This window comes from Hemitrygon akajei, chromosome 8 (assembly GCF_048418815.1).
Source record: "Hemitrygon akajei chromosome 8, sHemAka1.3, whole genome shotgun sequence".
Taxonomy (NCBI): domain Eukaryota; kingdom Metazoa; phylum Chordata; class Chondrichthyes; order Myliobatiformes; family Dasyatidae; genus Hemitrygon; species Hemitrygon akajei.
Window position 1 is genome coordinate 155,248,071 of NC_133131.1, and position 10,686 is coordinate 155,258,756.

The following is a 10,686-nucleotide window of genomic DNA, read 5'->3' on the forward strand; positions in this document are numbered from 1 at the left end:
TACCATATCTAAGAATACTTTCCATTAATTTACCCACCACTGACATCAAACTTACAGGCCGATAATTGCTTGGTTTACTCTTAGAACCCTTTTTAAACAATGGAACAACATGAGCAATATGCCAATCCTCTGGCACCATCCCTGTTTCTAATGACATTTGAAATATTTCTGTCAGAGCCCCTGCTATTTCTACACTAACCTCCCTCAAGGTCCTAGGGAATATCCTGTCAGGACTCAGAGATTTATCCACTTTTATATTCCTTAAAAGCTCCAGTACTTCCTCCTCTTTAATCATTATAGTTTCCATAACTTCCCTACTTGTTTCCCTTACCTTACGCAATTCAATATCCTTCTCCTTAGTGAATACTGAAGAAAATAAATTGTTCAAAATCTCCCCCATCTCTTTTGGCTCCACACATAGCTGTCCACTCTGATTCTCTAAGGATCAATTTTATCCCTCACTATCCTTTTGCTATTAATATAATTGTAGAAACCTTTTGGATTTATTTTCACCTTACTTGCCAAAGCAACCTCGTATCTTCTTTTTGCTTTTCTAATTTCTTTCTTAAGATTCTTTTCACATTCTTTATATTCCTCAAGCACCTCATTTACTCCATGCTGCCTATATTTATTGTAGCTATCTCTCTTTTTCTGAACCAAGTTTCCAATATCCCTTGGAGACCATGGCTCTCTCAAACTTTTAACCTTTCCTTTCAACCTAACAGGAACATAAAAATTCTGTACCCTCAAAATTTTTTACTGAGTTAAGTATTGTATGTAATTAGTTTTGCCTCAACAAGTGTATGGGACATTGGAAAAAAAGTTGAATTTCCCCATGGGGATGAATAAAGTATCTATCTATCTATCTATCTATCTATCTATCTAATTTCACCTTTAAATTACGTACCTCCATTTCTGTATTACATCCGTCCCATAAAACAAGTTGTCCCAATCCACTCCTTCTAAATCCTTTTGCATCTCCTCAAAGTTAGCCTCTCTCCAATCAAAAATCACAACCCTGGGTTCAGTCCTATCCTTCTCCATAATTATATTGAAACTAATGGCATTGTGATCACTGGACCCGAAGCACTCCCCAACACTTACTTCTGTCACCTGACCTATCTCATTCCCTAACAGGAGATCCAGCACTGCCCCTTCTCTAGTTGGTACCTCTATGTATTGCTGCAAAAAACTATCCTGCATACATTTTACAAACTCCAAACCATCCATCTCTTTTACAGTATGGGCTTACCAGTCTATGTGTGGAAAATTAAAATCTCCCACAATCACCACCATGTGCTTACTACAAATATCTGCTATCTCCTTACAAATTTGCTCCTCTAATTCTCACTCCCCATTAGGTGGTTTATAATACACCCCTATAAGTGTTACTACACCTTTCCCATTCCTCAATTCCACCCAAATAGTCTCCCTAGACGAGCCGTCTAATCCATTCCTGCCAGAGCACCGCTGTAATATTTTCTCTGACAAGCAATGCAACACCTCCCCCTCTTGTCCCTCCAATTCTATCATACCTGAAGCAATGAAATCCAGGAATATTTAGTTGCCAATCACACCCCTCCTGCAACCATGTTTCACTAATAGCTACAACATCATATTTCTAGGTAACAATCCATGCTCTAAGCTCATCCACCTTTCTTACAATGCTCCTAGCATTAAAATAAATGCATTTAAGAAATTTTCCACCTCTTACTCTCTGTTTATCATTAACAGTGCAAACAACTTTACTATCTTGTTTTTCTTCCTTCTCCCATACATCTGTTCCTGCACTCTGGTTCCCCTCCCCCCTTGTATCTAGTTTAAATCCACTGGAGCCTCTCTAGCAAACCTACCTGCAAGAATATTTGTCCCCCTCCAGTTCAGATGTAAACCGTCCCACTGGAACAGGTCCCACCTTCCCTGGAAAACTGCCCAATTATCGATAAATCTGAAGCCCTCCCGCCTGCACCATGTCTTCAGCCACATGTTGATCTGCACTATCTTACTATTTCTAAACCCACCTGCACGTGGCACTGGTAGCAATCCTGAGATTGCTATCCTGGAGGTCCTGTCCTTTAACTTGATGCCTAACTCCCTAAACTCACCTTTGAGGACCTCCTCACTCTTCCTACCCACGTCATTGGTCCCTACGTGGACCACGACATCCGGCTGCTCACTCTCCCTCTTGAGAATACTGAGAACTCGATCTGAGATATCGCAGACCCTGGCAGCAGGGAGGCAACAAACCATCCGGGATCCTCAATCTCTTCCGCAGAACCTCTTATCTCTCTCCCTAAATATCGAATCCCCTATCACTACTGCTCTCCTCTTTTCCCTCCTTCCCTTCTGAGCTGAGGGTCCAGTCTCGGTGCCAGAGACGCAACCACTGCAACTTGTCCCTGGTAGGTTGTCCCCACCAACAGTATCCAAAATGGTATACTTATTATTGATGGGAACGGCCACGGGGTGCTCTGCTCATTCTGTCTAATCCCCTTCCCTCTCCTGACAGTCACCCAGCTACCTGTCTCCTGACTCTTAGGGGTGACTATCTCCCTGTAACTCCTGTTTATTTCTGCCTCTGCCTCCCGAATGATCTGAAGTTCATCCAGCTCCAGCTCTCTAACATGGTTTGTCAAGAGCTGCAGCTGGATGCACCTTTTACAGGTGTAGTCATCAGTTACAATTGTGCTTGCCCTGACTTCCTACATACTGCAAACGGAGCAATCAACTGCCCTAACTGCTGCCTCCATTACCTGCTCCTAAGGTAATTAAATTAATTAAAGGAGCTTACCCGGCCTTACCTCACTTGGAGTGAAGCTTGTCATCAGCCTTTGCTCGCCGAAGCCTCTCGAGCCAAAGCCTTCCTACTCTGTCTCCCTCTACTCTGTCAATGTGGCTTCTAGTTAATCAGCTGCTATAAGTTTCCCCTAGCATGAAAGTGAGTTTCAGAAAGATAAAGATTAAAGTTCAAAGTTCAAAGTAAATTTATTATCAAAGTACATATATGTCACCACATACAACCTTGAGATTCATTGTTTTGTGGGCATTATCCATAGAACAATAACCGTAACAGAATCAATGAAAGACCGTACCAACTTGTGTGTATATCCAAAGACACAAACTGTGTAACTGTCAAAAAAGGGAAATAATAATAATATATAAATAAGCAATAAATATTGGAAACATGAAATGAAAAGTCCATTAAAGGGAGTCCATAGGTTACAGGAACATTTCAACGATGAGGCAAATGAAGTTGAATGGAGTTATCCTTTCACTGAAATATTCCCTCAACTTATGGACTTAGATTAACTATATTTGTCAAATGAATTTTGAAACATTGTAACAATAAGTGAAATGCATCCCTTGTGTCAACGACCAAAACACCCCAGAGGGCAGCCCGCAAATGTCGCACCAACATAGCATGCTTACAACTTACTAACCCAAACCCATATTGTTATATTTTGTAACTTCAAAACATTAAACAAATTTAAAGGAAACCAAGGAGTCCGAAACATGAGTCTAACTTCGAGCTTACTTCAAGTGAGGTGTGCAGGTATCACATTGCAGCGTGATGACATATGTAATTCACATAGCTTTACATATGAATTATTTAAATGAACAAGAATGCTTAATCAACTTATATGTATAAGATTACTCAAACATAAGCTCCAAATCAATACAGAATGCATCCCAACTGTATACATAGTATATTATATAATACGGCTACTATATACAGACATACACAGCGCAGTAAATTTTAAGTTGTCCCCTTCAGGCCTGAAGATTTAATTGCTGTGGAGGCTTTCTTGCTTTTGGGGTGGGGGGAACATCTTTCCTGATACTGTTGCTCCTGGGGCTTTCTCCACGTAGGAGCTGACTCTGAGACTGCACTCTCTGACAGCTTTGGATACCTTTCTTCTCCTGTTCCCTCTCCAGATCTGCTTCAATCACTTTCTTTTCCTTTTTCACACTCCTTCTCTCTTTATTATACAATTCTTCATTGTTCATGTTCTTTCTGTCCATTTCTTCCCTCCTTTTGCTTCTTCTAGTTTGCTCATCTTGATCTTGGGAAGGTCCATTTAGTCCATCTAGGGTATTCTCCTATTAATCCTTCTATCTATCCCTTACAACCCGATCTCTCCTCTTGGTTTCCTCATCCACAACATCATCTGACAAATCCTCAGCTTTCATCTCTCCACTGATTCCTTTCTTTTGACCTTCTATTCATCCAGCTGGGCTCTGGTCTTCGCAACTACGTTTACAAGCAGCATTTTGTCTCCCACTTGAAGTTCACCCAATAACTTTAATGCATGCAGAGCAGACTCAGGTTCTTTATACCCACAAAAGCCGAATGCTTGCAACATCCCTGGAGCTCCCTGAACTCTCTTCCAGCTTAAAACCAAGTCACAATTAGCAAGTAACTGCCTGATTAACATATCAGAAGCTTTCTCAGATACGTTGCCTACAAAAACTGTTGTAATCAGACCACTGCTTTCATCACTTTCACACTTCCTCTGACCAGCATGGTCCTTCCTTGGTCCAATATGCTTTCCAACCGGAGGCATAGAGGTTGGCACCAAGATCTGTTTGCCCCCAGCTGGGGAACAGTTCACAGTGTACAGCATGGAGACAGTTTTGGCATCATCCAGTACCTTTCTTAATTTGCTTTCAGATGGCTTCATTGCAGGGAATGTGGCATGCAAATGGCTGATGGATCTCCAATCAAGTTGTAGCTGTCTCACAATGCAGGTCCTCCTGTTTTTAGCACATACAAGCTCAATGTAACTTGTTGGTTGTTGCATTTCACTGCCATGAACATCATCCCTACAGGAGTTAACTTTTCTCCAGTATAAGTTCTTAGCTGGATTGAACTAATTGCTTTACCTACATGTTTAGCCATACAGAAGCCCTTATCAGCTAAGAGGAATTCAGGTTCCTTTTGAAAGTTGGTTGTCTTCAAGTGGTCCTCTGCTCCAGCATGATATGGAAACCCAGATCCTCACCTGCAGACCCATCGCAGCCCTATCACATTGAGAACTGGGGTCCTGCAAAGTTGACAATAGACAATAGGTGCAGGAGTAGGCCATTCGGTGCTTCAAGCCAGCACCGTCATTTACTGTGATCATGGCTGATCATCCACAATCAGTACCCTGTTCCTGCCCTCTCCCCATATCCCTTGACTCCTCTATCTTTAAGAGCTCTACCTAACTCTCTCTTGAAAGCATCCAGAGAATTGGCCTCCACTGCCTTCTGAGGCAGAGCATTCCACAGATCCACAACTCTCTGGGTGAAAAAGTTTTTCCTCAACTCCATTCTAAATGGCCTACCCCTTATTCTTATACTGTGGCCTCTAGTTCTGGACTCCCCCAACATCGTGAACATGTTTCCTGCCTCTAGCGTGTCTAATCCCTTAATAACCTTATATGTTTCAATCATATCACCTTTCATCCTTCTAAATTCCAGTGTACACAAGCCCAGTCGCTCTAATCTTTCAACATATGACAGTCCTGCCATCCCAGGAATTAATCTCGTGAACCTATGCTGCACTCCCTCAATAGCAAGAATGTCCTTCCTCAAATTTGGAGACCAAAACTGCACAAAATACTCCAGGTGTAGTCTCACCAGGGCCTTGTAAAACTGCAGAAAGACCTCTTTGCTCCTATACTCAACTCCCCTTGTTATGAAGGCCAACATGCCATTAGCTTTCTTCACTGCCTGCTGTACCTGCATACTTACTTTCAGTGACTGATGAACAAGGACACCTAGATCTCGTTGTACTTACCCCTTTCCCAACTTGACACCATTCAGAGAGTAATCTGCCTTCTTGTTCTTGCCACCAAAGTGGATAACCTCACATTTATCCACATTGAACTGCATCTGCCATGCATCTGTCCACTCACCTAACCTGTCCAAGTCACCCTGCATTCTCATAACATCCTCCTCATATTTCACACTGCCACCCAGCTTTGTGTCATCAGCAAATTTGCTAATGTTACTTTTAATCCCTTCATCTAAACCATTAATGTATATTGTAAACAGCTGCGGTCCCAGCTCCAAGCCTTGCGGTACCCCACTAGTCACTGCCTGCCATTCTGAAAAGGACCTGTTAATCCCTGCTCTTTATTTTCTGTCTGCCAACCAATTTTCTATCCATGTAAGTACCCTACCCCCAATACCATGTGCTCTAATTTTGCCCACCAATCTCCTATGTGGGACCTTATCAAAGGCTTTCTGAAAGTCCAGGTACACTACATCCACTGGCTCTCCCTTGTCCATTTTCATAGTTACATCCTCAAAAAATTCCAGAAGATTAGTCAAGCATGATTTCCCCTTCGTAAATCCATGCTGACTCGGACTGATCCTGTCACTGCTATCCAAATGTGCCGCTATTTCATCTTTTATAATGACTCCAGCATCTTCCCCACCACTGATGTCAGGCTAACTGGTCTATAATTCCCTGCTTTCTCTCTCCCTCCTTTCTTAAAAAGTGGGATAAGATTATCCTCCAATCCTCAGGAACTGATCCTGAATCTATAGAACATTGGAAAATGATTACCAATGCATCCACGATTTCTAGAGCCACCTCTTTAAGCACCCTGGTATGCAGACCATTAGGCCCTGGGGATTTATCAGCCTTCAGTCCCATCAGTCTACCCAACACCATTTTCTGCCTAATGTGAATTTCCTTCAATTCCTCCATTACCCTAGGTCCTCTGGCCACTATTACATCTGGGAGATTGTTTGTGTCTTCTCTAGTGAAGACAGATCCAAAGTACCTCTTTAACTCTTCTGCCATTTCCTTGCTCCCCATAATAAATTCACCCGTTTCTGTCTTCAAGAGCCCAACTTTGGTCTTAACCCTATTTTTTTCCTCTTCACATACCTAAAGAAGCTTTTACTATCCTCCTTTATATTCTTGGCTAGCTTACCTTCGTACCTCATCTTTTCTCCCTGTATTGACTTTTTAGTTATCTTCTGTTGCTCTTTAAAAGTTTCCCAATCCTCTGGCTTCCCGCTCATCTTTGCTATGTTATACTTCTCTTTTATTTTTAAACTGTCCTTGACTTTCCTTGTTAGCCACAGTCGCCTTCTACTCCCCTAGAATCTTTCTTCCTCTTCGGAATGAACTGATCCTGCACCTTCTACATTATTCCCAGAAATACCTGCCATTGTTGTTCCACTGTCATCCCTGCTAGGGTATCTTTCCAGTCAACTTTGGCCAGCTCCTCCCTCATGGCTCCATAGTTCCCTTTGTTCAACTGTAATACTGACACTTTTGATTTTCCCTTCTCCCTCTCAAATTGTAGATTAAAACTTATCATATTATGGTCACTAACTCCTAATGGCTCCTTTACCTTGAATTCCCTTATCAAATCCAGTTCATTACACAACACTAAGTCCAGAATTGCCTTCTCCCTGGTAGGCTCCAGTACAAGCTGCTCTAAGAATCCATCTCGGAGGCACTCCACAAACTCTCTTTCTTGGGGTCCAGTACCAACCTGAGTTGTGCTATTGCACAGTTCTCTTTATTAATCTTGCATTCTCCAAACTTTCCCTTTACCTCCAAGAAGTTTCCCATCTTCCTGAAGGACATTCTGAAACTGAAGAAGGTTCAAAGGATGTTCACAAAAATAATTCCAGGATTAAACAGCTTGTCATATGAAAAGTGTTTGATAGCTCTGGGCCTGCTTTCACTCAAATTCAGGAGAATGAGGGGTGACCTCATTGAAACCTATCAAATGGTGAAAGGCCTTGATAGAGTGGATGTGGAGAGGATGATTCCTATGGTGGGTGAGTCTAAGACCAGAGGACACAGCCTCAGAATAGAGGAGCGATCTTTTAGAACAGAGATGAGGAGGGATTTCTTTAGCCAGAGAGTGGTGAATCTTTGGAATTCTTTGCCACAGGCAGCTGTGGAGGCCAAGTCCTTATTAAGGCAGAGGTTGATATATTCTTGATTGATCAGGGCATCATGAAGGGATATGGGGGGGGGGAGGCAGGAGATTGGGTCTCAGAGGGAAAATGGATCAGCCATGATGAAATGGCAGAGCAGACTCGATGGGGCAAATGGTGTAATTCTGCTCTGATATCTTATGGTCTTTGTTTCTCTACCTGAGGCATCCTCCCACTGATCAAAGTTTGTGTTTCTGCATTGGACAACTGCTTCTAACCCAAGCACCTGAGACTACTTTGGAGCAACTTCTCCCAGACCTATTGAAGTTGTGCCCACCCACCTCCCGGGGCACTGCCCTTCCAGAGCTACACTGAGGGGCACTTCCTGCTCCAGGACCACACTATGCAACTCCTAGTTCACCTTATTGAAGGATCTTCAATTTATTCACCATATACACACATTTACATGTGTGAGGAGGTTGCTTTGGTGTGTGGGCATGACATGCAACAAAAAAACAACATTCAACAATTATGAAGAATTATATGAAAAATAGGGTTGCAGTTTAAAGTACAGATATGGAATAAGTGTGCATAAATACACACAACCCAGCATGTATTTACATTGTAAACAACATTATAAGAAGTGGTTTAAAGAGCAGTGACTGAGGTAATAGATCAAGGGAGGTGGAGGGGTGGTCTAACTAGAAGGATTGATCGGATTAACTACCTGAGGGAAGAAACTTGTAAGATGGTCTGGAGTTTGTTTTCATAGCCCTACAGTGCTATCCAGAATGGAGCTTTTGGAAAAGGCGGTTTGCAGGGTGGGTAGAGTCTGCAATGATTTCCCTGCCTGCTTCTTTGTCCTGGACACGTAAGTGTCCTCCAGTGATGGCAGACATCCATCAATGACTTTGTCTGCTGACCTGACAGTTTGCTGTAGTTTTCGCCTATTGTGAGAGAATGCTGCATCAAACCATCAGTAACGTCTGGTGTGAGGAGGCTCTCTATGATGGGCAGTGTAGAATTGTACCAGTTCTTGATCAAATCAAGCAATACATCGTGGGAGCGTCTTCACCTGAAAGGATGCAGCAGCACAAGGCCATCATTATCACCATCTCCTGTGCAATTGGGAATGAGCAACAAGTGCGTACACCCATAATAACAAAAATTAATCAACTAAAAAACATCCATTTCTCTTTATTGCAAACTGCTTGGAAAATAAGCACACCTTGCTCCAGATCCAAGGGTCTGCAGTGAGTTCATGCTCTGACCATAGAACGCAGAACTGTATAGCCCAAGAACATGCCCTTTAGCCCATCGTGGCTGTGTCGACTAAGCGGGTTGGTTCATAGATCATAAGACACAGCAGCAGAATTAGGCTATTTACCCCCCATCAATTCTGCTCCACCATTTAATCATGGCTGATTTATCTTCCCTCTCAACCCCATTCTCCTGCCTTCTCCTCATAACCTTTGATGGCCTTACCAACCAAGAACCTTTTAACCGCTGCTTTAAATATACCCAATGATTTTGCCTCCCAGCCATCTGTGGCAATGAATTCCACAGTTTCACTGCCATTTAGCTGAAAAGGTTCTTCTGCATCTCTGTTCTAAAGGGACATTCTTGTATTCTGAGGCTTTTCCATCTAGTCCTAGACTCCCTCCACTATTGGAAACATCCACCACGTCCAGTCTAACTAAGCCTTTAATTATTTGATAATTTTCAATGAGAACCACCCCACCCCCCAGCATTCTTCTAAACTCCAGCGAGTACAGGGTCAGAGCCGTCAAAAGCATCACATATATTAATCCTTTCATTCCCAGGGTCATTCTTGTGAGCCTTCTCTGGACTATATCCATAGATTGGCTACTAGGTCAGAAGGATTAAAGAATAGGGATTATTTCTGGAATGTGAGACAATCTTACTGAAACGTACAAAGTTCTTTTAAGAGGGTGAATGCTAGATGCATAGAACTCAAGTCAAAATCTCAAGTGAGTGAGTCAGCCAGTTAGGAATGACATGTGGAAAAATTTCCTCACTCTGTGGATCAAAAAAACCCACGTTATCTGCAATATACTCAATAATTCACTAGTAGGTGTGGACTCCATGTCAAAAGAGCGGCCAATCTTCACCCAGGGTGCATGAGCTTTGAAACTATAGTTTAACATGCAAAATGTTAAATTGGAGGAATCATCAGGTGTTTTTGAAAGATGGAAAAATTCCGAAGGTTATGCCTGGTGCAAATACTGAGTTGTAGAATATAAACTCTCAAGTAATCATTTATGATACTTTCCTAAGTATCTCTGGACTGGATTTCTTTGGAAAGGCTGTATCTATTCAGCAACATGGCTCACAATATGATTGTGTGGATATTGAATAAAGTGTTTACACAGACACAGTTGTACCTCTTAGGCTATAAGACACAAATCAGCTTTAAATTCCCCACAGAGCCTATCACCTTCTCGTTTGTACTCCTTCCTTCCCCCTGCCCCCACCCACCCCCAGCCTTCTGGTTTCTTTCTCCTATCTTTCCCGTCCTGATGAAAGGGTCTCAGCCTGAAACGTCGGCTGTTTATTCCTCTCCATAGATGCTGCCTGACCCACTGAGCTCCTCCAGCATTTTGTGTGTTACTCTAGATTTTCAGCATCTGTCAAATCACTTGTGTTTTTGACAGCATGTCTAACTGTGGATAGTAAAGATGTGCTTTGGAGGTGCCTGGTAAGCAGGGTTGAGAGACTGGAAGATGCCTTCCATAAGACCATAAGACATAGGAGCAGAATTAGGCCATTTGG